This window comes from Tursiops truncatus, chromosome 3 (genome assembly GCF_011762595.2).
Source record: "Tursiops truncatus isolate mTurTru1 chromosome 3, mTurTru1.mat.Y, whole genome shotgun sequence".
NCBI classification, from domain to species: domain Eukaryota; kingdom Metazoa; phylum Chordata; class Mammalia; order Artiodactyla; family Delphinidae; genus Tursiops; species Tursiops truncatus.
In genome coordinates, this window is record NC_047036.1 from 27437422 (window position 1) to 27464631 (window position 27210).

At 39.7% G+C, this 27210-nt stretch overlaps 2 long non-coding RNA genes across 2 annotated transcripts in view; both read right to left on the reverse strand.

Annotated features, from left to right (window-relative positions):
• LOC109549142 (uncharacterized) overlaps positions 1–27210 on the reverse strand; it is a 295166-nt gene that overhangs the window by 266307 nt on the left and 1649 nt on the right. Inside the window, exon 2 of the long non-coding RNA XR_004525758.2 lies at positions 25998–26115. This is a non-coding gene — a long non-coding RNA (uncharacterized lncRNA). The remainder of the gene's footprint in view (positions 1–25997; positions 26116–27210) is intronic.
• LOC141278264 (uncharacterized) lies at positions 18063–24850 on the reverse strand. The gene is made up of 2 exons (XR_012330644.1): positions 24203–24850; positions 18063–22976 (listed from the first exon to the last, which is right to left on the reverse strand). It is a non-coding gene; the product is annotated as an uncharacterized lncRNA (long non-coding RNA).

Consider the following 27210-nt stretch of genomic DNA (forward strand, 5'->3'; position numbering starts at 1 on the left):
CATCCCAAATAGAGGAGGTGGACTTTGGGAGCATCGATATATATATATTTTTCCCCTTCTCCTCTTTTTGTGTGTATGTGTGTGAGATTATGTCTGTATAGCTTTGCTTCCACCATTTGTCCTAGGGTTCTATCCGTCCATTTTTTTGTTTGTTTCTTTTTGTTTTTTAATAATTATTTTTTTATTTTAATAACTTTATTATATTTTATCTTACTTTATTTTACTTTATCTTCTTTCTTTCTTTCTTTCTTTCCTTCCTTCCCTCCTTCCTTCCTTCCTTCCTTCCTCCATCCCTCCCTCCTTTTTCTCTTTCTTTCTTTCTTTCTTTCTTTCTACTTCTACTAATTCTTTCTTTCTACTTTTCCTCCCTTTTATTCTGAGCCGAGTGGATGAAAGGCTCTTGGTGCTGCAGTCAGGAGTCACTGCTGTGCCTCTGAGGTGGGAGAGCCAACTTCAGGACACTGGTCCACAAGAGACCTCCCAGCTCCACATAATATCAAATGGTGAAAATCTCCCAGAGATCTCCATCTCAACACCAGCACCCAGCTCCACTCAACGACCAGCAAGCTACAGTGCTGGACATGCTATGCCAAACAACTAGCAAGACAAGAACACAACCCCACCCATTAGCAGAGAGGCTGCCTAAAATCATAATAAGTCCACAGACACCCCAAAACACACCACCAGATGTGGACCTGCCCACCAGAAAGACAAGATCCAGCCTCATCCACCAGAACACAGGCACTAGTTCCCTCCACCAGGAAGCCTACACAACCCACTGAACCAACCTTAGCCACTGGGGACAGACACCAAAAACAACGGGAACTACGAACCTGCAGCCTGCAAAAAGGAGACCCCATACAGAGTAAGATAAGCAAAATGAGAAGACAGAAAAACACACAGCAGATAAAGGAGCAAGATAAAAACCCACCAGACCTAACAAATGAAGAGGAAATAGGCAGTCTACCTGAAAAAAAATTCAGAATAATGATAGTAAAGATGATCCAAAATCTTGGAAATAGAATAGAGAAAATGCAAGAAACATTTAAGAAGAACCTAGAAGAACTAAAGATGAAACAAACAACAATGAACAACACAATAAATGAAATTAAAAATACTCTAGATGGGATCAATAGAAGAATAACTGAGGCAGAAGAATGGATAAGTGACCTGGAAGATTAAATAGTGGAAAAAATTACTGCAGAGCAGAATAAAGAAAAAATAATGAAAAGAACTGAGGACAGTCTCAGAGACCTCTGGGACAACATTAAACGCATCAACATTCGAATTATAGGGGTTCCAGAAGAAGAAGAGAAAAAGAAAGGGTGTGAAAAAATATTTGAAGAGATTATAGTTGAAAACTTCCCTAATATGGGAAAGGAAATAGTTAATTTCCTTTCTAGGAATAAACCTACCTAAGGAGACAAAAGACCTATATACAGAAAATTATAAGACACTGATGAAAGAAATTAAAGATGATACAAATAGATGGAGAGATATACCATGTTCTTGGATTGGAAGAATCAACATTGTGAAAATGACTCTACTACCCAAAGCAATCTACAGATTCAATGCAATCCGTATCAAACTACCACTGGCATTTTTCACAGAACTAGAACAAGAAATTTCACAATTTGTATGGAAACACCAAAGACCCCGAATAGCCAAAGCAATGTTGAGAATGAAGAATGGAGGTGGAAGAATCAGGCTCCCTGACTCAGACTATACTACAAAGCTACAGTAATCAAGACAGTATGGTAATGGCACAAAAACAGAAATATAGATCAATGGAAGAGGATAGAAAACCCAGAGGTAAACCGACACACGTATGGTCACCTTATCTTTGATAAAGGAGGCAGGAATGTACAGTGGAGAAAGGACAGCCTCTTCAATAGGTGGTGCTGGGAAAACTGGACAGGTACATGTAAAAGTATGAGATTAGATCACTCCCTAACACCATACACAAAAATAAGCTCAAAATGGATTAAAGACCTAAATGTAAGGCCAGAAACTATCAAACTCTTAGAGGAAAACATAGGCAGAACACTCTATGGCATAAATCACACCAAGATCCTTTTTGACCCACCTCCCAGAGAAATGGAAATAAAAACAAAAATAAACAAATGGGACCTAATGAAACTGAAAAGCTTTTGCACAGCATAGGAAACCATAAACAAGATGAAAAGACAACCCTCAGAATGGGAGAAAATATTTACAAATATAACAACTGACAAAGGATTAATCTCCAAAATTTATAAGCAGCTCATGCAGCTCAATAACAAAAATACAAACAACCCAATCCAAAAATGGGCAGAAGACCTAAATGGACATTTCTTCAAAGAAGATATACAGATTGCCAATAAACACATGAATGAATGCTCAACTTCATTAATCATTAGAAAAATGGAAATCAAAACTACGAGATATCATCTCACACCAGTCAGAATGGCCATCATCAAAAAATCTAGAAACAATAAATGCTGGAGAGGGTGTGGAGAAAAGGGAACCCTCTTGCACTGTTGGTGGGAATGTAAATTGATACAGCCACTGTGGAGAACAGTATGGAGGTTCCTTAAAAATCTACAAATAGAACTACCATATGACCCAGCAATCCCACTACTGGGCATATACCCTGAGAAAACCATAATTCAAAAAGAGTCATGTACCAAAATGTTCATTGGAGCTCAATTTACAATAGCCCGGAGATGGACACAACCTAAGTGTCCATCATCGGATGAATGGATAAAGAAGATGTGGCACATATATACAATGGAATATTACTCAGCCATAAAAAGAAACAAAATTGAGCTATTTGTAATGAGGTGGATAGACCTAGAGTCTGTCAAACAGAGTGAAGTAAGTCAGAAAGAGAAAGACAAACACCGTATGCTAACACATATATATGGAATTTAAGAAAAAAAATGTCATGAAGAACCTAGGGGTAAGACAGGAATAAAGACACAGACCTACTAGAGAATGGACTTGAGGATATGGGGCGGGGGAAGGGTAAGATGTGACAAAGTGAGAGAGAGGCATGGACATATATACACTACCAAACGTAAGGTAGCTAGTTAGTGGGAAGCAGCCACATAGCACAGGGAGATCAGCTCAGTGCTTTGTGTCCGCCTGGTGGGGTGGGATAGGGAGGGTGGGAGGGAGGTAGACGTAAGAGGGAAGAGATATGGGAACATAGGTATATGTATAACTGATTCACTTTGTTATAAAGCAGAAGCTAACACCCCATTGTAAAGCAATTTTACTCCAATAAAGATGTAAAAAATAAATAAATAAATTTTAAAAAAAGTTAAGCATACATTTACCATATGACCCAGAAATTAAAATTCTAAATGTTTACTCAAGAAAAATGAAAATGCATGCTTACACAAAGACTTGTGCTCCTGTGTTCATAAAAGCGTTCCTCATAATAGCCAAAAACTGGGAGAAAAAACAAATAATCATCAGATGGGAAATGAAATAAACATATTGTGATATACTCATGCAATAGAATACTACTCTGTAATAAAAAGAAACAGACTATGATAAACCCACAATATAGATGTGAATCTCAAAAGCATCATAAGTAAGTAACAGAAGTCAGACCAAAAAACAAACTACATACTGTATGACTTCATTTATGTGAAATTCTAGGAAAGGCAGAACTATAGTGAAAGAAAGCAAGTCAGTGGTTAACAGGAGCCAAGAAACAGGGAGAGGGGATGGGCTGCAAATGGACACGAGGGAACCTTTTGAGATGACAGAAATGTTCTACATCATTCTTACAATGATTGTTACACAGCTGTGCATATTTGTAGGATTTCACCAAGTTGTGCCTTTTGTCCCATGAATTCTATTCTAAAGACCTGTTCTAAGGAGAAACCTTTGATATGTGGAAAGAGTTTGCAACAGTGGTATTTATTGCATTAAAAAAATATAATAGCAGGGCTTCCCTGGTGGCGCAGTGGTTGAGAGTCTGCCTGCCGGTGCAGGGGACACGGGTTCGTGCCCCGGTCCGGGAAGATCCCACATGCCGCGGAGCGGCTGGGCCCGTGAGCCATGGCCGCTAAGCCTGCATATCCGGAGCCTGTGCTCCGCAACGGGAGAGGCCACAACAGTGAGAGGCCCGCGTACCGCAAAAAGATTAAAAAATAAATAATAATAATAATAGAAAAACTTGGGAATAATGTCCAACTGTAAGGAGTTTAATTAAATAAATCATGGTATATTTACAAGATGGATATCTTTGAAGCTATTAAAAAATGATGGTGTTGTTGAATATTTAATAACACAAAGATATATGGTTACTTTAAGGTAGATAACAAAGCAGTATTTCCATAGTCCATTTTATTATCCATTTATGTGACTTTTACATGGGCATGTGAATATATATGAGCCTATAGAGATATTTAGATCTCTATATATTATTAGAAAGTTATGCAACATTATATTAACTGTTTGTTTTTTTCATTTTGTTTGTTTTTTAAGTGTCTGATAATGAACATATATTTCCTTTGAGGGAAGAGAAAAAACAAAAGTCACTATTTAAAAAAAATACATGTCCTTAAGCCTATAATTTACTCAAGACTTCCTTTTTAGCTCAATAAAGTCTTGCATTTTCATCATAAAAAAAAATACATGTCTTGCCTTTAAAAGACTTGCAGTCTAGATAGAGAAAGAGACATGTAAATAGTGTAATACATGGTAGAATGAAATAAGTACCCATGGAAATAAGGGACAATTGGTTGGGTCAAGTATACTTCCTAACCAAAGCTGGAACCATTGTTCTCTTCAACATCCAGACAATGACCATGAGGTTCTATCTGAAGCACTGAGCCCACTTTCTTCACTCATGATGATTTTCTCTCAGGGGATCCATGATTCCTGACTGCCACCCTATCCCCTAGCCCAGTGCATCAGACAAGAGTGTCAGTATTTGAACTTCAGTTGTAGACTGAGTGAAAGTTCCCTCCCACAACAAGCCAAGGATATACTTGGACGCTTGCTGCAGTGTCCTTGAACTGCAGGTCAAGGACAGATTCTAGAGGTCCTCTGGAAATTCCGTGATAAAAGATGACCTGCTTGGGGAAATAAGCACTCCTGAAAGGCATCATATGCCCCAATGACTGGCACACAGTAGGTACTTAGTAATATTTGCTAATTGTTTAGTGGATATATTGAGAATAAAAGCATGGGCTCAAGATTTTATCTTGAGGCTGGTTTTTGCCCTGGCTCAATCAGGGAGGGCTTCCTGAAAGAGCTGTAATTCTTTGGTTTGAAGCAATGTCTGCACACTGCCTCCACCCTTGTTGTGCTCTTACATTTGGGGTAATTCCAAGACAGAAATGTTTCCTGCTGGCCACTAGGATGCTTTCCATCTCACCAGTTGGGATATTTGTAGACTAAACCTATTTCCAGTGTTTTCTACCAAACTTTCCTGTAGTGCTGAGCAGGGCTGATCAAGTCAAGCAATGAACAGTTTGGTCCAAATTCTTCAACTCTTTCTCAATATTCTAGATTCACTAAAACCCAAAACAATCCTACCTGGCAGTTTTGTCTTTCATTTTTAAACCTCAGTGGGTTTTCAACAAAACTGAATCCCTGTTGCAGATTGATTTATGCTCTAGTCCATCCAAACTCGACTTCGCCAAATTAGACTTTGCCTTCTAATTAGAATTAGCGATTCCTCGTGCTGAGGAAAGGATAGCAAGGCATCCCAATTTACATTCAGACAAACTAAAAGTGAAAAAATCAAGTGCGGATAGAGACTGTGTAGTATAATAAAATCCAGATCATGAATCTTAATTTGTGGTGTAGGAAAATGAATGCTGTGTTAGGAGTGACAGGCTGAGTCCAAAATCTGCTTTTAGGGCCTGATTGATTAAGGCAGGTCACTTAAACTTTCTGGGCTCAGTTTCCCTCTTTCTTGTCTAGGGGAGATGGTTTCTTTTATTTGGGCCACTAAGTTCCCTTTAACTCTAGTATTCTGTGATTTTGTAATGTTCCCTAACAGATGCTTGGGGGAGACAGTCTTTGGCAAGATGCTTTCGCCATCCCTGCCTTGTCTCATTACTTGTCAGTGTGTGCGACAACAATAAATAACCCATTGGTTGCAAGAAAAGCATGTATTGGATCAAGCTGATGTGTCAGCTCTCTGCCTTCTGGAGAGGAAAGAGGAGGCTTTGATGTTGTCAGAATGGGTTCCACATTTTGACCTAGGGACCCCTCAGTTCCAAGTGGGCCCCGTTGCCAAGCAGTATTATGCAAAAATTATTTACAGTGAAAGAAGCATTTCGTACATCAAAACTGCCAGAGGTATTTTATTTTATTTTAAAAAGAGAGAAAAGTATAATCCCAAAGATTAAATCCCTGATCTGGAAATGGAAAAAGCAAAAACAAAAGAGCCAGAAACCTGCTCTTCGTATACTGTTCCTGTTTAATAGCAGGCAAAGAACAGGCTCAGTGATGCAGCCAGTCTGTCTGTTAATATGGAGCTAAACAAGATTCTTGGTTTATAATGGAGAAAACAGACATGAAACACTGTGTAATCCTACATGGCTCCCAAAGGATTGAGGCCTTTCTCTGCTCAACCCTGGCCTCCAGATCAACCCTTTCTTTGGGCCGGGGCTTTGTGATGGCCTGTGAGATTGGTTCCATACAAGATGCAGCACAATTCCTGTCACATGAGAACTGATACTTCTCTTCTCCTTCCCCAAGTGTGCTGTTAAAGATATCCAAAGGCCTACCTTCCTCCACATTCACTCAGCTCCATTAAAGCAGAATAGCATTTTCTGGAATGTGTTCTATGGAACTCTAATCCTGACAAGTAAATAAAGGGATACATGTAAATACTAATAAATTTGAGACGTGCTGCATAATCTCTCCTTCTCTTGAGGTTCACTTATAATACCAAAGGCTCTAAGATGTTCCACACACAGTAAATGGTAGTTTGTTACTGGCCAAGGAGAACAAAGACTATCGCACCAAAGGAGTCCTTCACTTCTCCGTAAAGATTGTCCGTATTTCCTGATCCCAAACTTCCTTCCTGACTTATCTCTCCTAACTGTTCCCTCCATTGGAAATAATCTCTCCTCCTCTGAACTAGATCTTTATTTGCATTTGTCTCATAAACTTTTTTTTTTTTTTTTTTTTTTTTTTGCGGTACGCGGGCCTCTCACTGTTACGGCCTCTCCCGTTGCGGAGCACAGGCTCCGGACGCGCAGGCTCAGCGGCCATGGCTCACGGGCCCAGCCACTCCAGGGCATGTGGGATCCTCCCGGACCGGGGCACGAACCCATGTACCCCGCATCGGCAGGCAGACTCTCAACCACTGCGCCACCAGGGAAGCCCTCTCATAAACGTTTTAAATTACTTTTTATATTATGGATATATACAGATAGGTCTTAGCTGTTCTAATTGCCTGTACAATACAAAAGAGCAGATTCCTTGTTCTTCGGTGTTTACCATAGAAGCCCTTGTACATGAGAGGAATCTATACATGCTTGATTAAATGGATCCATCAGTCTAGGAGTTAGCATTTCTAAATATCCACACCGTCATTGGCAAATAACAATGGAATGTATGTAAATTCTTAAATCATTAAAAAAAACAGTACTATACTCAAAGCTAAAGTTGGGGAAATGAAAATATTAACACTAAAGGCAGAAGTGCGAAATGTCTCTCCTCTCTTCACTCACTAATTCAATTACAAAAAAAAACTGTATATCATCACTCTTTCATCTTTAGGTCTGGAAATATGCTTCATATGCATGAAATTTATTTACCATAATTGAACATGACATCAGGGGGAAATATAAATTTCAGAAAATTCCCTATAAAGGGATTATATTATTCTTTGTGAACAGTATTATGTAGACTCAATATACACAGAACTATGGTATTAAAGGCTCTGATGCCAAACTTTGTTAGAATGGTGTTTGTTTTAATTTTATATTCTTGTTATTTAAAAAATACCAAATAAAAGATCCACATAGATGATCAATTTTGAAACAGTTTTAGTTCCATAAAATACGCCTAATATTAAAACCAGATTGACAGAATTAGGTCAGTTTTTGAAGGATGGGAGAAATAAGTATCGAGCACTATGGAACAAATATGAATAAGATAAGATCTTTACCCTCATTAGGCCTACCATACAGTAGGGTTTCTCAACCTCAGCACTATTTATATTTTGGACCAAAAAATTCTTTGTTGTAAGAAGCTGTTTTGTGCATTGTGGAATCTTTAATGGTAACCCTTAACCACATCCACTAATGCCAGCAGCACTTCCCTAATTTTGACAATCAAAAATGTCTATTCATTGTTACATATATCTCATAGGGGATAAAATTGCCCCAGTGGAGAAGTATTGCCATGCAGGAAGAGATCCTTAAAATTGTACAGGGTTTCAGAGTTACCTTTTAACCACCAATTCCCATTTAACAATCCTATTGGATGTAGGAAATGTAGAAAACCTTGGGCTAATTGTAGACTGAGTCCAAAACACAACAGTAAGTGTTTGATATTAATTCCCCTATTCAAAGATGAATAGAATAAAAAGTAAAATATTTGTTCTTTCTGGGGGTTTGAATCAGCCATTAACTATTCATTTAATGAGTTCTTCTTTGCATACAGCACTTAGCTAGGCATGAGGAAGATAGAAGGGTCTGATATGGTTTTGCATGCAATTAAAATCTCCTTGAGCTGCAGCAGTAATAGAATTAAAGTAAAAGCCATTTAGAGATGATCTACCTACTCCCCTGTTTTTTATATGAGAAAAATAAGACCCAGAAAAGTCAGTATGACCTAAGGACATCTACCCGGTAAATGAACTTGGGCTAAAACATTAAGTGTCTTGACTTCCTGGCTTCAGGGAAGGGCCAATCGTATCTTTTCCATGGACTTGGTGTCAAGCTGGGAATGACATGAGAGGAGACAGACAGGCAAGACAGCATCTGATATGAGCCAGGAACTGAGTTCACACAGGGAAAAATAAGATTTGGGATCATTTTCAAAATCATTCTGAGGAATCCCAGACTACCTTCTTTTCTGGGGATCATCCCCACATTTGTTCTTCAGTCTTCAACTGTGAATACCCTACTGGCCCAGAGAGGGCCTTTGGGAGCAGCTTTACTAGAGGTGGGAGGCATCCCTAAGTTTTAAGCATCCTTGGAGCTGCCCAGCCCCAAAAGGCATCATCTTTATGATTCAAATTATGAACTCAAAAAATTCTCACACACCAAAGCACTAGCAACAGAAACAATCACTGTGCTTCTAAAACCGCAATTTTCATCACCTCCTTCCCTTTAGTATTTGACCTTGAACACTGAAATGGACTTGATTCCTTTTGCCTTACACAGGCTAAATTTTCCCTTTGTATCAAGGGATGAGTCTGGCATCAGTGAATGGATTATGTAAATCATAAGAAAAGTGAATCTGACTGTATGGTTTTATAAAGTTGAATTAATCCAATAACATAAATAAATAAACAAACAAACATAAAGCATGACGATTTCATCAAAACATGAAAAAGATCCATTGACAAGACTTCTTCAGGAAAGAGCTGAGGGAAGTCAGCTCACTAATATTGTCAGCTTCTCAGGAAGATTACTGGGAGAAAAGAAAAAGAGAAAGAGAGAAGCCACACCTCACTCTTTTAGTCCGTTAAGCATAGAGGTGATCCTTCTAATGTGTGTGTGCACACATACATGTGGAAAGTGAGAGAGACAGAGAGAGAGGGATTCTGGGATAAAGGAGCGGCATGGATTTCAGAAGGAAAAAATGAAGAAGGTAGCTGGTCTAGCTCAGGTTAAAAAACAAAAATGCAGAGAGGCGAGTACAGCTCCAAATAACCAAGGTAAATAAGGTAGTATCGTCTTTCTCCCACTTTCTCAGGCAAAACAGGCCACTAAGGCATTAAGGTGATCTTGCCCACTCTTCAAGTCTCCTATACATATTGGCTGAGTACCAACTGTGTAATTCCTTTTCTCTCTTATGACCAAAGTTCACTTGTGTGAAAAATTTTGGAGAGGAGAAATCAGGACACACAAATCCAGAGAAGATGTCATCATGCGAGTTTCAGATATTATTCCCAACCCTAGGACTGAGTCCAGTGAAGGGGGGACTACAGGCAAAAGCTGTAGGAAATGTTTGTAAAGGGACTCCATGAGGTGTGGAGACCTGCTCAGTCAGGCATTGATGTTCTGGGTGACAAAGTGTGGCACAGAGCTAGGAAGCGGGGCTTTCTCTACACCTTTGTGTGAAGCATTCCTCCAGTACTGTGAGAACTTTGGGAAGCGTAAGGAGACTGCACTCTTTGTGGGTCAACAGCTTCCTCAGAAAGGGTACCAACAGTTGGGACACTGTTGGGGCATGTCTCTCAAGGAGACTTTGTATTTCTTCAACACCTCAATAAATGCTTATGAGCAGCCTCTGTGCCAATCATTCTTCTACATTCTGAGGATACTGCAAGAAGCAAGGGCAGAAGAAAGCAATCAGAGAAATAGAACAGCCCATGAGAAATTATTGGAGCTCTTTTGGAATATCCCAGAGGCTCCCAGAGTTGACTAGGGTGAAGTGGAGCCGGAGGGCTACAGTTGAAGGCTGAACTATGCAGATGGGGACACAATCCAGTTACATTTTGGTTCATATTCTTACTGTGACCCCACTGGTATGTGCACACTAGTGTGTATGCACTGCGTATCCATGCATGGATAAGGGCTGGAAGGAAATATACCAAAATGGTAACAGTTGCTATTTATGGGCAGTAGGATTATGAATATTTTTATATAACTTCATATAATATTATCTTTTCCAAATGTTCTATGGTGGATATATATATATATATATATATATATATTATTATTATTATAAGCAGAAAAAGAATTTTTTCTTTTGTAAAGGAGGAGGTGGTACTACCCTGTCATTAATTTAATTTGCTTTGGATAGCATGATTCTCTAAATTCTGACCATGCTATAAATTTAAAAGAGATGTCTTTCATGATAAACTTACGAAAACAAGAATTGACAAATTTCTCTGCTGCTTTGTAATTTTTTTTTTTCATATAAACCCTGGTTTCATCTGTGTCAGACGTTCCCTGGGATGGTGCTAGCTAATGAGACCTGCCATGCCCCATACAGGGGCCTTACAGCCATCCCCTGGGGCTGTCCCCTTGGAGTCTTTCCTCCTGTGAACTCCTTCAGCCAGTGATAATAGTAATAACAGTAACAGTGATGGTTACTGAGCATTTCTGGGGTTGGGGCCTGTACCTACATCCATGAAAACCCTATGACAGTGGGGTCAGGGGGGACCGTGCACTGCAGGGAAGCCGCTTTTAAATTCTCTGATGATGTTCTCAGGCGGACGGGTGTAGGGATGCTGGTTTTGGTTTTTGATTGTCCTTTCTTTTTTTAAAAATTTCTATTAGAGTTGATTTACAACGCTGTGTTCGTTTCAGGTGTACAGCAAAGTGAATCAGACATACATATACCTGTATCCACTCTTTTTTTTTTCCCCCATATAGGCCATTACAGAATATTGAGTAGAGTTCCCTGTACTATACAGCAGGTTCTTATTATCTATTTTATATAGAGTAGTGTGTCTATGTCAATCCCAATCTCCCCATTTATCCCTTCCCCTCATATCCCCTGGTAACGATAAGTTTGTTTTCTACACCCATGGCTCTACTTCTGTTTTGTAAATATGTTCATTTGTACCCCTTTTTCTAGATTCCACATATAAGCGATATCATATGATATTTGTCTTTCTGTGTCTGACTTACTTCACTCAATATGACAATCTCTACGTCCATCCATGTTGCTGCAAATGGCATTATTTTGTTCTTTTTTATGGCTGAGTAATATTGCATTGTATATATGTACCACATCTTCTTTATCCATTCATCTGTTGATGGACATTTAGGTTGCTTCCACGTCCTGGCTATTGTAAATAGTGCTGCAATGAACAATGGGGTACGTGTTCTTTTCGAATTATGGTTTTCTCGGGGTATATGCCCAGGAGTGGGATTTGTAACTAAATGTTTAATCTTATTTCATCTTTTACTCCTTCCAGAAAAGTAAATTTTACCGGAAATGAAAAAGAAGAGGGTAATTACCTTTCTCTGGGAACAATCATAAAAATAAGCTCTGTAGAGCTTCCCTGGTGGTGCAGTGGTTGAGAGTCTGCCTGCCGATGCAGGGCACGCAGGTTCGTGCCCGGGTCCGGGAAGATCCCACATGCCACGGAGCGGCTGGGCCCATGGGCCATGGCCACTGAGCCTGCGCATCTGGAGCCTGTGCTCCGCAACGGGAGAGGCCACAACAGTGAGAGGCCCACATACAGCAAAAAAAAAAAAAAAAAAAAAAAAAAAAAGCTCTGTAATTCCTTGGAAGATATATTCTACATGAATAAGAAGATAATCAATTGAACTCTTCAGATAATTCAAGAATTTAAATACCACATCTTTGCCCTGGTGTCTCTATAAAAAGATGAAACGGTTTACATGTGTGCCTTGTTTTATATTCTATTACCATAAACGTGGCAGTTCCAATTCATTTGTAAGTAGTTCCCCTTGAAACATCTGGTCTTCAAAAGTTTAATGCTACCTCTAATGTAACCATGTACCTTAATGTTTTATATACATAAATGTTTTATTCTCCTGGAGAACTTTAATTCAATCTAATACCTGATACAATTGCTATTCCTTTGTTAGGAAAAAAAAAAGCAATGAGAAATTTTATCTAGTTTTTCCCCCTTCAGATCTAATTGCAATTTTTAAAAAAGTGGCAGATTAATTTTCTTAAAAACAATGCAATGAGACTTTATGCCAACACAAGAAACATGTCTGTGCCAGGATTAGAGAAATGAATTTGAAATAGAGATACATAGCAAGCCTGGAAAGGCCAGGCTTGAGTGGGGCACAGAAATGAGGGTTCAGCATGGGGACCCCAAAATGTGGAATTCCTGGAAGTGAGAGACTCTGGAAAGAGAGGTGATGGTGGTGATGTACACTGTTGTCCAAACGAATCACTAATTACTGCTTGATGATGGTTTTAGTGGCAGCTGTGCACCTGAATCACTACTCCCAGAAAATAAACTATAAACGCTGATTTGGTCGAACCCAACCTTCAACAGAGTTCATCCAAGACCTTCAGAGAATTGCCAAGGACGTTTACTGTCCACAAAACATGCATGACTCCAATACAAACTCCAGGGCAAACTCACCAAGCTTCAGAAGCCAGAATGTCTCCATCATAAAGAAAGGATGCTCCAGGTGACCTAGCCATGGAAACATACATACATGGATATGTACGTATACTTTGTTCTGGAAGCCCAGATCTTGGGGTCTGTTTGTGCCTTCCAGACCTAATTGGTTAAGAGTAACCTTTGAAGTGAGGAAGTTCACCTTCCTAGGTCAGGTTCATTGGGAACCTTTGATGTACTACAGACCTTCCTTTGAGCCCATGTTTCCTTTCAGAGGCCCTCTGATAAGATCTCCTGGGAAATCTAAAAGAAGAGTTGTGAAGGGCATCACAGATCACAGCCAATGTACAGAAAGTCTTGACAGTTGGTTCTTTCTACTACATTGAAAATATGGGAACTCTCCAGTCAATACTCTGCTGTTTTCTTATTCAGTTCCAGCCTGCCCTGAGAGCCAGGCAGAGCCAGTTGGAAGACGTGAGGTATTGGGGAGCTCTCCTCTCCCTGATGGAGATAAACCAACTTGGATTCTCTGTATACTTCTAAGTCTTGACAGATGAGCTGTTCTGCCTGAGAAACAGTCCAACAACCTTACTGTAAAAATGCATACACTTTCCACATTACAAATGCCAGACAGCTAAAAACACAAGCCCTTCAATGACTGTCAAATCGCACAAGAGGATGCAGATGGCATTCATGTTGAATTACAATACAATTCACCATCTTTTTTTTTTTTTTTTTTTTGTGGTACACGGGCCTCTCACTGTTGTGGTCTCTCCCGTTGCAGAGCACAGGCTCCGGACACGCAGGCTCAGCGGCCATGGCTCACGGGCCCAGCCGCTCTGTGGCATGTGGGATCTTCCCAGACCGGGGCACGAACCGTGTCCACTGCATCGGCAGGCGGACTCTCAACCACTACGCCACCAGGGAAGCCCCAATTCACCATCTTTATGGTATTTGCCAAAGCTTTCTCATTGTTTCCATTTCTTTTCTTTTTTCTCTTAAGGGAAAAACAGAAATAATATGCTTTGGGGTTTTTTCACTTAAAATGAGGAACTCAGATCTAAGTAAACAGTACATCTTAACACTTCTCTTGCTTTCAGGGGAGAAAAACAAGTGGAAAAATTATTAAATACATTTGGAGAGAAGAAGAATCCCTCCCTTGTAAGCTAAAATATGAATGAAACAAGTAGAGTCGTATATCTGAAAAAAAATTATTTTGACCCCTATTACCAAAGCTAAATTACAAGAATCATCTGGAAAATATGTTTGGTGGCAAAATATACTACGGCACTCACCAGTTGGAGTTATTAAGATTTGGGTCACATTTCCCAGTCTACAGTGATGTAGCCTAGCAGTTCTCTTATGGAAGCTCTCTTAGGTAGGTAAGTCTGTCTTGAGGCTGAGGCAGGTGGATGTGATGCCAGCACTCAGCTCTGCCATTTACCAGCTACATGTGTTCTTGTGCAAGTGGATTACCTCTCTGAGCTTTGGTTTCCTCATTCATAGGCTGATGACAATAACAGTACCTTCCTCGGACTTCCCTGGTGGCGCAGTGGTTAAGAATCCCCCTGCCAATGCAGAGGACATGGGTTCGAGCCCTGGGCCAGGAAGACCCCACATGCCGCGGAGCAACTAAGCCTGTGTGCCACAACTACTGAGCCCATGCTCTAGAGCCCGCGAGCCACAACTACTGAAGCCCACGCGCCTAGAGAGCGTGCTCCACAACAAGAGAAGCCACTGCAGCCGCAACTAAGAGTAACCCCAGCTCACGGCAACTAGAGGAAGCCTGCTCGCAGCAACAAAGACCCTACGCAGCCACAAATAAATAAATAAATTACAAAAAATAGTATCTTCCTCATCGGATGTACTAATGTACGTAAAGCAGTCAACGCGGTGCCTGGCACATAATAAGTATGCAAGCATGCATTAAACCCAGAGTCAGCGAATTATAGCCTGCAGACCACCAGTTTCTGTAAAGTTTTACTGGAACACATTCACACTCATCATTTACATATTGTCTATGACTGCTTTCTGTTCACAACAGCACTGAGTAGCTGCAACAGAGACCATGTGGTCTGTAAAGCTGAAAATATTTGCTACTTGGCCCTTTCCAGAGTTTCCAATTCCTGGATGAACAATAAAAAACAACTATTATGATAGTGATAGCTCAATTTTCTTTTCTTTACTTTCTCTCTCTCTCTCTGTGTATGTGTATAGAAAGGAACTGACTTTCAAAGAAAGTCACCCAGCTGAAAATCACCCAGCAAGGTGGTGACGGGGATTCTCTTATCCCCATTCCCACCCCATATTCCTTCCTGCACTTACAGAACCTTAAAGGAGGTCATTTCTTTCAGGAAGTATGTTTAGCTTGCGGTCCCATAACACATTTGCTATTTTTTTCAACTGATTGGCTTTCAATTCAAATTGAACTTACTAAAACCAAACATTATCATTTAGGGCTTTGAAGTTGATTAAATGTTGTACATAGGTTTGTTCATCCCAAGAACCCTACCCCAAAATATTCTTGATAAAACTTTGGCTCAGACATCCCCCCACTGTGCTTGTCTCCCTCTGGGCTCAGTTTGCTTTGAAGTCAGTGGATGCAGAAAACGTCCCCAGGGGGAGTGTCCCCAACTGGAGGCTTGATCTCTGAAAGTAAGTTCAATGAAAGCCTCAGGGTCACTCCAATGATCATTGAGCCCGTAGGTTAAAAGCTGAGGAGTACAGACAAATTGGCAGTTACAAATTAGGTGTCCAGAAAGACAGTTCAACTGAAAAAAGTATTTTACTTCTACAACACCCGGGCTCACTTACTGATAAGCTCTAAAGAGAGACTTTTACAAAGTGAATTTGATGTGTAGCTTTGTTCTCTTCACTTCTATCCCCAGAACACCCTTGCTATTAAAATAAAAAGTAGAATTTGAACTAAATCCTTAAAAAGGGAAAACATATGCAAGTAACTCAAGAGAGAAAAGGTTAATAAACAGGTTTAATAATCCTGCTTATTAAACCCCCTCCATGGGTTTATCACTGAGGTTGAAAAAAGACAGCATCAGAACACACATAAATGGTTTCTCCTGGCCCATTGTGTCGTCTGCCCTTCTACTATGTAACCCTTACAAAGCTACTTTGTTAAAAACAAGAAACTTTTACAAATAGAATTATTTTCTCACCCAGATGTTATGTCAGTTTATTTGCTGAGATACAACGTCTTTCTCTGATCCAAAGATGAACTTCCAAACTATACTAAAAGTCATATAGAATGAAAGAACTTAGTGAATTCAAAAATTATGCTTTAGGGTTTGGAGTTGATAAAAAAAAAAAGAAATAGCAACTAGATTTGAACCATTGGAGGTTTTGATGTTAATTTTTTTTTAATTTTTATTGGAGTATAGTCGATTTACAATGTTGTATTAGTTTCAGGTATACAGCAAGGTGAACCAGTTATACATATACATATATCCACTCTTTTTAGATTCTTTTTCCATATAGGCCATTGCAGAGTATTGAGTAGCTGTTAATTATTTTGACTCTTTAACATTTTATTCAATTTAAGGTAAATTTATTTTCTTCTTTCCTAAATGGCTCTGGGATTAAGAGCAAGTCTCAGACTTGAGGCAGAATTTTACAGCCAAGTTACAAAAGCCTGACAAACAAAGTTTATAATGGGAACACACAACAACATGACCAGCACTACTACGATGGAATCAAAATATGTGGGAAATAAATTTTTTTCCAGTAATATACAGGAGAATATGAAATTCCCACATTGAAATAAAGCATATTTGCTGGTTATTTACTAGGAATAATCAGTATTTCTATGTTGAGGGAATACAGTAATTCAATCCGCACATGCCTGAAAAATGCGAACACAGGTAATGGCCAACTTGTCTTGCTTCCTCATTGAAACCAAATGGAATTTGCCTACAACAAGCAACTCTTATTTTGTGAGTATAAATTCAACAAGAGATTTAAAAAGAGGGAGAAAAAGACTGAAGCCAGACTACATAAAATAGGAAAAACAGCAGAATACCCCAGTTGTCCAACCCAGGGCAGATATAAAATAAAACTGAAAATAGCTTAAGGAAGATGCTATACAGGTCCTGGTGTTCCTTCATGTTGCATTTGAGCAGGAAAAAAAAAAAAAATGGGGAGAATACAAGATCTGGTCCCTTAGCTTCACAAAGTTCCATCCCAGCTGGAGAGCCATAGTGTTACATGCATTCATGAACACAGATGAGTCACACCTCAGTGTCCCCATTTTCCAATCCCTGGCAGAATCTCTCTGATCATTTCTTATCTTTCAGAAAGTAGATCAGTCCTGTTATTTACCACCACAAAGAAGTTAACCCATGGCCCACCCTCCTTTCTGTTATTCTGTCTTTTTAAATTCTGGGTTCTCCTGTTTTCTCAGCTCATCTCCCCACAGAGAGCTTTTCTTGGGAGGGCATGTGCGTTCACTTTTCCTTACTGTCATCATCTTAATAGCTTACAGTTATGTAGCACTTCCCACTTTCCACACTCTTTCAAACATCCCAGGGGGCTTCCCTGGTGGCGCAGTGGTTGGGAGTCCGCCTGCCAATGCAGGGGACACGGGTTCGTGCCCCAGTCTGGGAAGATCCCACATGCTACGGAGCGGCTGGGCCCGCGAGCCATGGCCACTGAGCCTGCGTGTCCGGAGCCTGTGCTCCGCAACGGGAGAGGCCACAACAGTGAGAGGCCCGCGTACGGCAAAACAAAAACAAACAAACAAAAAAAACATCCCATAGTGCCCCTATGCAGTAGTAGTATTATTCTCAATTTACTCAGGAAATGAAACAGTATTAACAGACTCATTGTTTATATACAGGATCCATTCCCAGCGCCATCCCGAAAAAAGGATTTATTATAACTTCTCATTTATAAGCATTACATAAAAGACTTTCTCATATAAACAAAACATTCCTTTTGGACACCAAAGCTGCATTTTAATCATTTTGTAAGAAATCCTTCTCAAAAAACTTATATGTCATAAAGGATAGTCAATGCAATTTAACCTTTTCTTGAAGAGCCGAATATAAATGTAAATATCATTATCTTATAATTATGTAATATAGTTTTGTTCCTTTGAGTTTAGCAATTTTCCCCCTTATTCCTTTCAGGCTATCTGCTGTAACTTCCCATTTTAGTGGGCCTGCCTCTTACAGTCCCATTTCTGTTTCAAACACCCTGAAGTCATCTAAACCAAGAATTAGACAACCATGTTTATTAAAAACGGCATGTCAGATACGGTTCAAGGAATGACATAGAAATTATCGTTAATAAGTTTGGTGCAGAGATCTTAAGAATGCTGTTTCACTTTTCAAAGAAAGCCCTTTTCAACTTTTCCACTCAGGACCATGTTAAGAAAGGAAAACCTGAGGTTGCCAAAGTCTAACCTTCAGATAAGCTAGGTGGTTGTGAACTTTGATTTCCATTTTCATTCACATCTACCCAGTTTCTTATATCCTCCTGTGAGTTATCTGCCAACAGGTCTCAAAGCAGAGTAGGAATCTATGAACAACATTACTTTTTTGCCCAGTGTTACTGGTACTAAATTAAGTCACAACAATTTGAACAATCTACTCCAGACCCCCAAAATTACTCTAAATAATTTCAAGAAGAAAAAAAAAATAATCAGTTGATAACTGATGCAAAAACATCTTTTCCAAGATTTACTTACTTTAATGAGAGGAAAGTCCACTGGAATAGAAGTCAAGAAATCTAGTTTTAATGCTAACTAGCTATGTGATCTTAGCTAAATCACTTGATTTATCTAGTTCAAATAGTCTATTTTTGTTTTTAATTAACTGACATGATTGAACAACATGAATTTTAAGGTCCCATTCAGCTTCCCATATAACCTGGCATTTAAAATAGGGTTTGATAAGCAAAATCTATGAAGTGTATGACATCTAGTGGCTTCTCAGTTCATGTACATCCTGACTATTCAACAATTCCCATGAAGTCACCATGGATTAGTACAATCTCATACATCTAAATATTTAGAATTTTAAAAGAGTGATCTAGAGGATAATCTAGTTCAACCTCCTCATTTTACACTCATAACAACAGAACAAATAGTGGTCATATCCTTGCTTAATTAAGGACCCAGAGCTAGAGGTTACCCACAGTCTGCTGACTCTAAATCCAGTGTGTTTATCTTCTTTATTTTTATGTTCCCCACAAATGCCAAAAAAGGCAAGAAATAGTACCATAAAAGACCAAGAAGGATTTTATTCTTTTATGCAAGATCATGTCAATGAAAAATTAATCAGTTGATCTAAGAAAGAAATGCAAAATTTTATTCAAGCCAAATTGAGGATTTTAACCTGGAACAGCCTCTCAGAAAGCTCTCAAAACTATTTCGGGTGTTAGAAGTCAAAGCACAGTTATAGGGCTTCCCTGGTGGTGCAGTGGTTAAGAATCTGCCTGCCAATGCAGGGGACACAGGTTCAAGCCCTGGTCTGGGAAGATCCCACATGCCGTGGAGCAACGAAGCCCATGTGCCACAACTACTGAGCCTGAGCTCTAGAGTCCGTGAGCCACAACTACTGAGCCCATGTGCCACAACTACTGAGCCTGTGTGCTACAACTACTGAAGCCCGTGCGCCTATAGCCTGTTCCCCGCAACAAGAGAAGCCACCGCAATGAGAAGCCCACCGCAACAAAGAGTAGCTCCCGCTCACCGCAACTAGAGGAAGTCTGCATGCAGCAACGAAGACCCAATGCAGCCAAAAATAAATAAATAAAATTTTAAAATTAAAAAAAAAAAAAGAATTACCAAAAAAAAAAAACCACAGTTATATACGTTTTTGAGATGGGGCTATACATTAAATGATGTAGATAGTTTGCACAATCCAAATCTGAAAATACAAAATGGTGGATCATTGTGACCCTTTACAAGATTGTAAGGAGACAGGTTAGGGGGTCCCCTGAGAAAGAGAACCAGAAATGGCTTTCTTGACATAAGAGAATCCATTTTGGCCTAAGCCATTTTGTGACCTAAGCCTGGCCACAATGCTTGCCCTTAAACAGGTCAAAGCAATTAATGATTTTAAGGGAGGGAATGCAGAAACTAGGGAGGAGCAGTCAAGAAACAATAGTGCAGCCTTGGGGCAGGGTCCTGGCTCCTTAAGGTATATACACAACATATCTTTGAGTTCTGCAGGAACTAAGGCCCCCCCACCCAGGTGGAGGATAGAATGATGACTTCAATCAACCTGTGCCCCAATTCTAGGCTGAATTCTCCTCTGCTCAAGCCCCTTCACGAATATACATGTACCCTTAGCTTAAAACTTCCCCAATTTTGCTGTTTGGGAGACACTGCTTTGGGAGTGATCCCCAGTGTTCTCCTTACTTCCCGCAAGTAATAAATCCTTCCTTCTCGTGATCTTTAGCTCTGTTGTGTCTACTGGCTCAACACCCACCAAGAGGAGAACCCAGTTTTCAGGTAACAAGATCAAAAAGGAACATAATCGTTTAGGAGTTGTTGGTGCTAGGAGATAGTTGCTCTTTATGGTTGAGCCAGTATTTCTGCCAAAAGGGGGGTGTGGTTGATGCATAATGCAGCTACACAAGGCACAGTAGAGGCGAAAGAGGAGGCCAAAGGGCAGAGAAAAAATTTTATGTTTAAATGTTCCTTAACTTGCCTTAGAATATGAGTCTTTATTTCACCAATCATTATCTGTCATCATACCTGTTAGTGATTATCACACTGTTTTATAATGGTTGTTTACTTGTTTAAATTTCCTCATTAGTCATGAGTTTCATGAGACTAAGAACCCCAGGTCTCACTCATTTTTGTGGCCCCGGTACCTACAGTTATATTGAGCCTATCACTGATGCTAAAATCTATATATTTACTATCTATCTATCATCTATTTATCTACCTACTTATCAATCAAGGATTGGTAACATATTGTCAATATATCCTTTTTAAATGTAGTGAAGAGTGTGCAATTTTATAAAATAAAAATGTAATTGTGTATTACTTGTATGGCCAAAAAGAAGATAAGTTTATTGGACTGTTTTCCCCACCTTCCATTGGAAAACCACTTATCTTCATCCTGCATCACTTGGGTGGGTCTCCCTTGGCCCCGGAGGAGATTCAGCCCCAGAAGTTCATGACCCAGGCTTGGCCAGTTTGTCTTCCCCATTTTTCTGGGCGTGTCTGTGAGGGTATTTCTGGATAAGAGTAACATCTGAATGAGTAGACTAAAGCGGACTGCGCCTTCCTAATGATCCACTGAAGATCTGAATAGAATAAAAAAGCTAAGTGAGAGGAAACTCCTCCTGCCTGATTATTTGAGGTGGGACATTGTCTAGTGGAAACTCAATTTCCCACTGATTAACAGGATTACGCATCCTGGCTAGGACAGTAATGTGGGAAGTTGGGTGGGGCTGGGGGAGTAAAGCTAGATCCCAAATAAGGGGGACCACATCACTCTGTTTCCAGCTTCACTCCACTACAATCCACTCTCTCTGGTACAGCCCGCGTAACATTCCTAAGACAAATCTGATAGACCTAATCCTTCTTATGTCTCTTCATTGGTCCTGAAAAAAAGTGTAAACTCTCTATACATTGGCCATCATCTCTAAATTCTGCTTCTCTGTCCAGGACCTTTTGTTTTTAAACCCCTACCCCATTTCTACGTGGCCCGTTACAGACACACAATTTTAAACATGTTTTGGTTTTGTTTTGTCGTTTGTCATGTGCTGAGATCACTCTTCACTTGCAAGACTGTCACTCAGTGAAGAAAAATTAGAATTATGATCCTAGTTACACTATACATAAAAAAGAAAACAGGCAAAAGAAGCTATTTATTCCTGAAAACCTTTCTGGAACAACTAACCAATAAATATACGGTAAACACATGCTATGCAGTAAACCCTTAGTAAAGGTGCAGTGGCTAATACAGTGACACATAAAACAATGTTTCTGTCTTCAGTTAGCTGTATGAAGAATACGGAGACAATATTCCTAAATATTAAAATAAAAGTTAAAAATGATAAAAGATACAAACACTAAGATCAACATAACAACAGGAATGCCTTCATATGCTTTCATGTGATAGTCCATGATTGCCAGGAAATCACCCAGTGTTGAGGTGACGCAGTTTGGAAGAGTGGAAGAAACATACATTTTGGAGACAAATAGACCTGTGGTCCACTCCTAGCCCTGATTTTACTAACTCTATAACTGTGACCAAACCACTTAACCTCCCTAAATCTGTTTCCAAAATGATGAGGTACCATGCAGAATAATTATGGGGATTAAATAAGTTGCTCAAAAGCAGTAGAGATTTCCACCTGGAACACAGATGTTTGAATGTGAAGCACCTAGGCTGGAGCCCCTGGGATGTAAATGACCATCCTACAGCCAGAGGGCCCCTGAATGGTGAGGAACTGGAGAAGTGGTGCTCCTTGAGCTCTGTGCTGAGATAAAAGAAGCAGATCACAGAGCAGGAAAGGACCCAGAAAACACAGGTGAAGGAAGGAGAATATTAGAACACTGTAAAATTGATCACGTGTCTCCCTATTTGCTACCTCTGTCCTCTGTCATTCCCCCATCTACTCTCTACAAGGCAAATGCAAATGCTTAAAATAAGAAACACTATGGACTTCATTTCAGCGACATACACGAGAGAGGAGGTGAGAAGAATCCCATCTCACAATCTGTCTCGGAGGAAGAAAAGTCTCTGGAAAGAAAGTAGCTTCTGGCATCTTCAGAGAAAAGGGAAGTAAGCTGAGTCCTATGAGCCTGCACAGAAAAAGGGAGAGGTGAGAAACGCTGCAAATGTGACCCTTAATTGCCATGAGGAACATTCAGGTTCCCAACATCTGATTAACTTCCAAAAGAAATATATACCCAACATATGCTCTAGATACAAATGGTAACTATGAGGTTTGCTAAGGCCTTATGCTGGCCATAGACAAATGGCAAGATTTAGATGGATCTGAAGGGCTAAGATCATGAGCAAGTGAGCAAAGGCCAGGATACAGAAAAACACTGTCACCTCTCCTGGGGTACATCTATTTCACTGGAATTTATGAGGGCAGAGAAGAAACATAAACTGGAAAGTTACCAGGGCCTAAGTCGTGAAAGCTCTTTATTGCTAGGATAAGGACAACCTTTGCTCTAGGCAATGAAAAATCATTGTAAGGTTCTCAGCAAAGAAGAGGTATGACAAAACTGAAGATTAATTCAGGGGGATTTTTTAGGATAGTTCCTAATGAACCCAGAGTAAACCTGAGAGGGTAATTAGCCAGAACATTCATTTCCCCAAACATAATTAACTTTTATAGCCCTTTAGAGTTTGCAATGGACTTTTCATACACCTAGTTTCATTTTATTCTCCCAACAAGTTCCAGAATCACGTGTTATTCTTATCTACATTTTATAGCTGAAGAACGTGAAGATATCAGACAGGGTCTGCAGGATCTGCCTGAGAGAGTGGCTGCTTCAGTATTTCCCTGCACTACACATTAGGCTGGGGCATTCTGTCAAGTACTGTCAAAAGGAATAATATTTGCTTTTTATAGTCTTTTTCTGCCCATGTGCAGGATATTAAAGCACAAAGGCAGCTAAGATACACACGGACTATAGAGCTCTGCTCTGTGGTAATACTAGGACTAGCTGTCGTTTTAGAACGAGGTCTAGGTATGCAGAGCTACATCAGCTGTCCCAAATTCCGCTCCTCTTTGCATGACTTTTGAACCCTATTTAAGGATAAAAGCCTGGAGGGAGTGACTTTTTGGACTTTTGTGGTTTATCCAGCGGTTTCACCAGCTATGTGATCTTAAGTAGACTCTTGAGAATTAAAAAAAAACATTTTTTAATTAGTTTGTGTTATTGACAAAAAGTCAAGGATATAGGCCTTTATTACAAAGACAATATGTTCTTTTGGGGGACTGCAGTAGAGAAACAATTCAATTAAATTATTGCAAGCCCAAAGGTGAAGAAGGTAATTAAAATATTAAAAAGACCTGTGTCTGAAGTCTCTGTCTCAGGGAAGCAGGTGTTCTTAGGAGACCAAGAGGAAGGAGAGGTGCTTGGAAAATACACTTCAGTTTTAGTGTTAGAAATCAGCAGTGTTACACTGAAAGTAAAACAAGAGAAGACAAGCTGATTAAGCTGCAGAGAGAAATTCCCTTAAGAAAAAAATTACTATGGTAGAGGCAAGAAGGGAAAAAGCGTATCTTTAACGAAAGGATAGATAGGAAACGGAGGTAGAAAGGTAGAAGGTAGAAGAGAACTAAGGTATTCTTCAAAAAAGCAGTAGAAAATGGGGAATGTGTTAGATGTTATTAGGCCAAAACAATGAGATCCACTGAAATAAAATCTAACAGGATGGGAAGCAAAGCCACTAAACAAACTGGAAAACTCAGAAGAAACCAGGGTTCAAACACCACAGAGTGCCCTCTTCAAGGTGTAGATAGGCTTTCTATTTTGGAAGCACCTACTAAAGGTTGACACTGTCATTCAAAATGCCCACAGAACATCTGGACAGTTTTGAAAAGTAAACCAGAAACATTGGTGTAAAATACTCAAAGAGTTAGACAGTGAGTTTCAATTTGACCAAGTAATTATGCTTGTGCCCTGAGTAAACATATGGTTTTATATATATATATATATATATATATATATATATATATAAAATAAATCTGCATCAGCATCATCTTCTGTGCTGTGGTCTATAGTGATGCTATATGCTATGAATCTGCATGATGCTTGGTATCAGCTTCAACAGCATTCACAATTTTAACCATATTTTTCAGATACAAAATGATTTGCAGGATTAACTGCAAAGAAATCAGAAGGGAAAAAATTCATATCAGTAAGGACCATATGTCTGATAGCTCTAATGATTTCAGACTAAAACATAAGCCAAGATTTATTTGGAAAGCATTGTGTCACTCCAAATGTGACTGGTAAGTAATTTTATCATAATAATGAACACCTTATAAGTGGTGTCACATTTTCCAAAGTGCACTGCATGGAACAACTAGTCTTGTCAGATGTTGTTAGAAGTTAAGCACCCTTGCATCCCCTCCCCAACAAAAACCTCCACAAAAACACCCTCTTAGTTCTTTTTAAGTGACATAGCACCCAAATTCCTTTATAGTAGCTGTAAATACTGCTAAATGAATCACAAACACGTTTTGCCTTAGAGATAACACTCGCAGCACCTGTCATGCTCAGCATCTCCTTCTAAAGGTGCCCACAGTCCATGAGGAAAACAGCTGATCCCTGCAGCACAATGGCTAAACCACATGACCAGCCCCTCTGCCATTACAGATAAGACCAGGGGAGGCACCCGACCTAAGGAACAACCAATCCATCCATAAGTTGGCCTGTGACTTATGATGATGTGGCTTGGCAATTAGACAACTACTCTGATTCTCCCTGGTAACTTGAACCAGGACATGTGGAATAAATTGGCCAGTTGGTAATAGGAGGAGAAGCAAAAGACAAGACTGACTGAATCTTGTTACTAGCAGAGTACTAGAGTTCAAAGCACAACTTCCTTATACTACAGAGCACCTCGGATTCTGATCAACCATCAAGCTGCAGTCTTTGCATGGGCCTCGCATGAGGCCCAGTTGTCAATTTTCCTGCAATCCACCTGGCCTGGCTACACAGATGAGATTCTCCTTTCCCTTTCTACTTCATGTTGTTTAAGAATAAATTTCCTATTTGTCAAAATCACCAAATGAGTTTCCTTCTTGCAACCAAAAGACCACGTCTCCCCATTCTCACTGTAATCAGATTCATTCTTACCTGGTTATGTTCCAGCTGAATGTTTTCCTAAGATGTACTAACAGCAAAGGAGAACTTTCCATGCAATCTTCCATTGTTACACACCCTCTGTACTTCCTTTCTTTTTTAATGTTCTTACCTGAGTGAATAAGAGATTATAGATCATCTTGAATCTTCTCTAATTCATATTTCTAAAAAGTTGATTATGTGCAATCTTCTATTATTTTTAACATTTTTTGTAGTGTAGCTCTTAAATAATTTTGTTCCACTTCTCAAAGCAGAGATGTTGAGAATCACTGTCCTAGAAAGTATGTAGAGTAGTAGACATAAATTATAACACTGGATGTCAGTCAATATTTTTTTTGTTGGTAAATACAAATAAAGTTGCATAAGAGCATGCTGTGCTCTGGATCTGAGATCTGCTGGAAGCTCCCATCATCTTTGCTTAGCCCTTAATGTGCATGATGAAAGTACCCCTTCCTAACACCAGAGGGCACTGTGCCATCAGGATACTGCCAGCAACTGATTTTTGCAGCTGCTTCTATCAATACATTCCTAAACCACATTCAACCTCTCAGAAAAGCCTTCTGCTTTTTCTTTTTGCTATTCTTGGGCCAGGACTGGTTCTGAGGTTACATGAGAACAAGGGATTAAGAGAGGCTGCTAAAGACCAAGTTTCACAGGGATAAGAACAATCTGTAATTTTTTAGCCATTATTATTCTGACTCTAGCAAATTCAGTATCTTGATCTTTCTGGTCCTCATTATTCTCATTTAAAATTAAGATACAATTCTGGCTTCCCTGGTGGCGTAGTGGTTAAGAATCCGCCTGCCAATGCAGGGGACACGGGTTCAAGCCCTGGTCCCGGAACATCCCACATGCCGCGGAGCAACTAAGCCTGTGCGCCACAACTACTGAGCCTACGCTCTAGAGCCCGCGAGCCACAACTACTGAAGCCCGCGCGCCTAGAGCCAGTGCTCCACAACAAGAGAAGCCACCGCAATGAGAAGCCCATGTACTGCAACAAAGAGTAGCCCTCCGCTCACCGTAAATAAAGAAAGCCTGTGCGCAGCAGCAAAGACGCAACACAGCCAAAAATAAATAAGTTGTTTTAAAAATTTTTTTAAATAATTAAGATACAATTCTCGGGAAAACATGTCTAATGAGCATAATTAAACAGTTTTGCATTAGAAGGTAAGACTAGATCCTGTTGATTCTCATTGCAATTTAAATA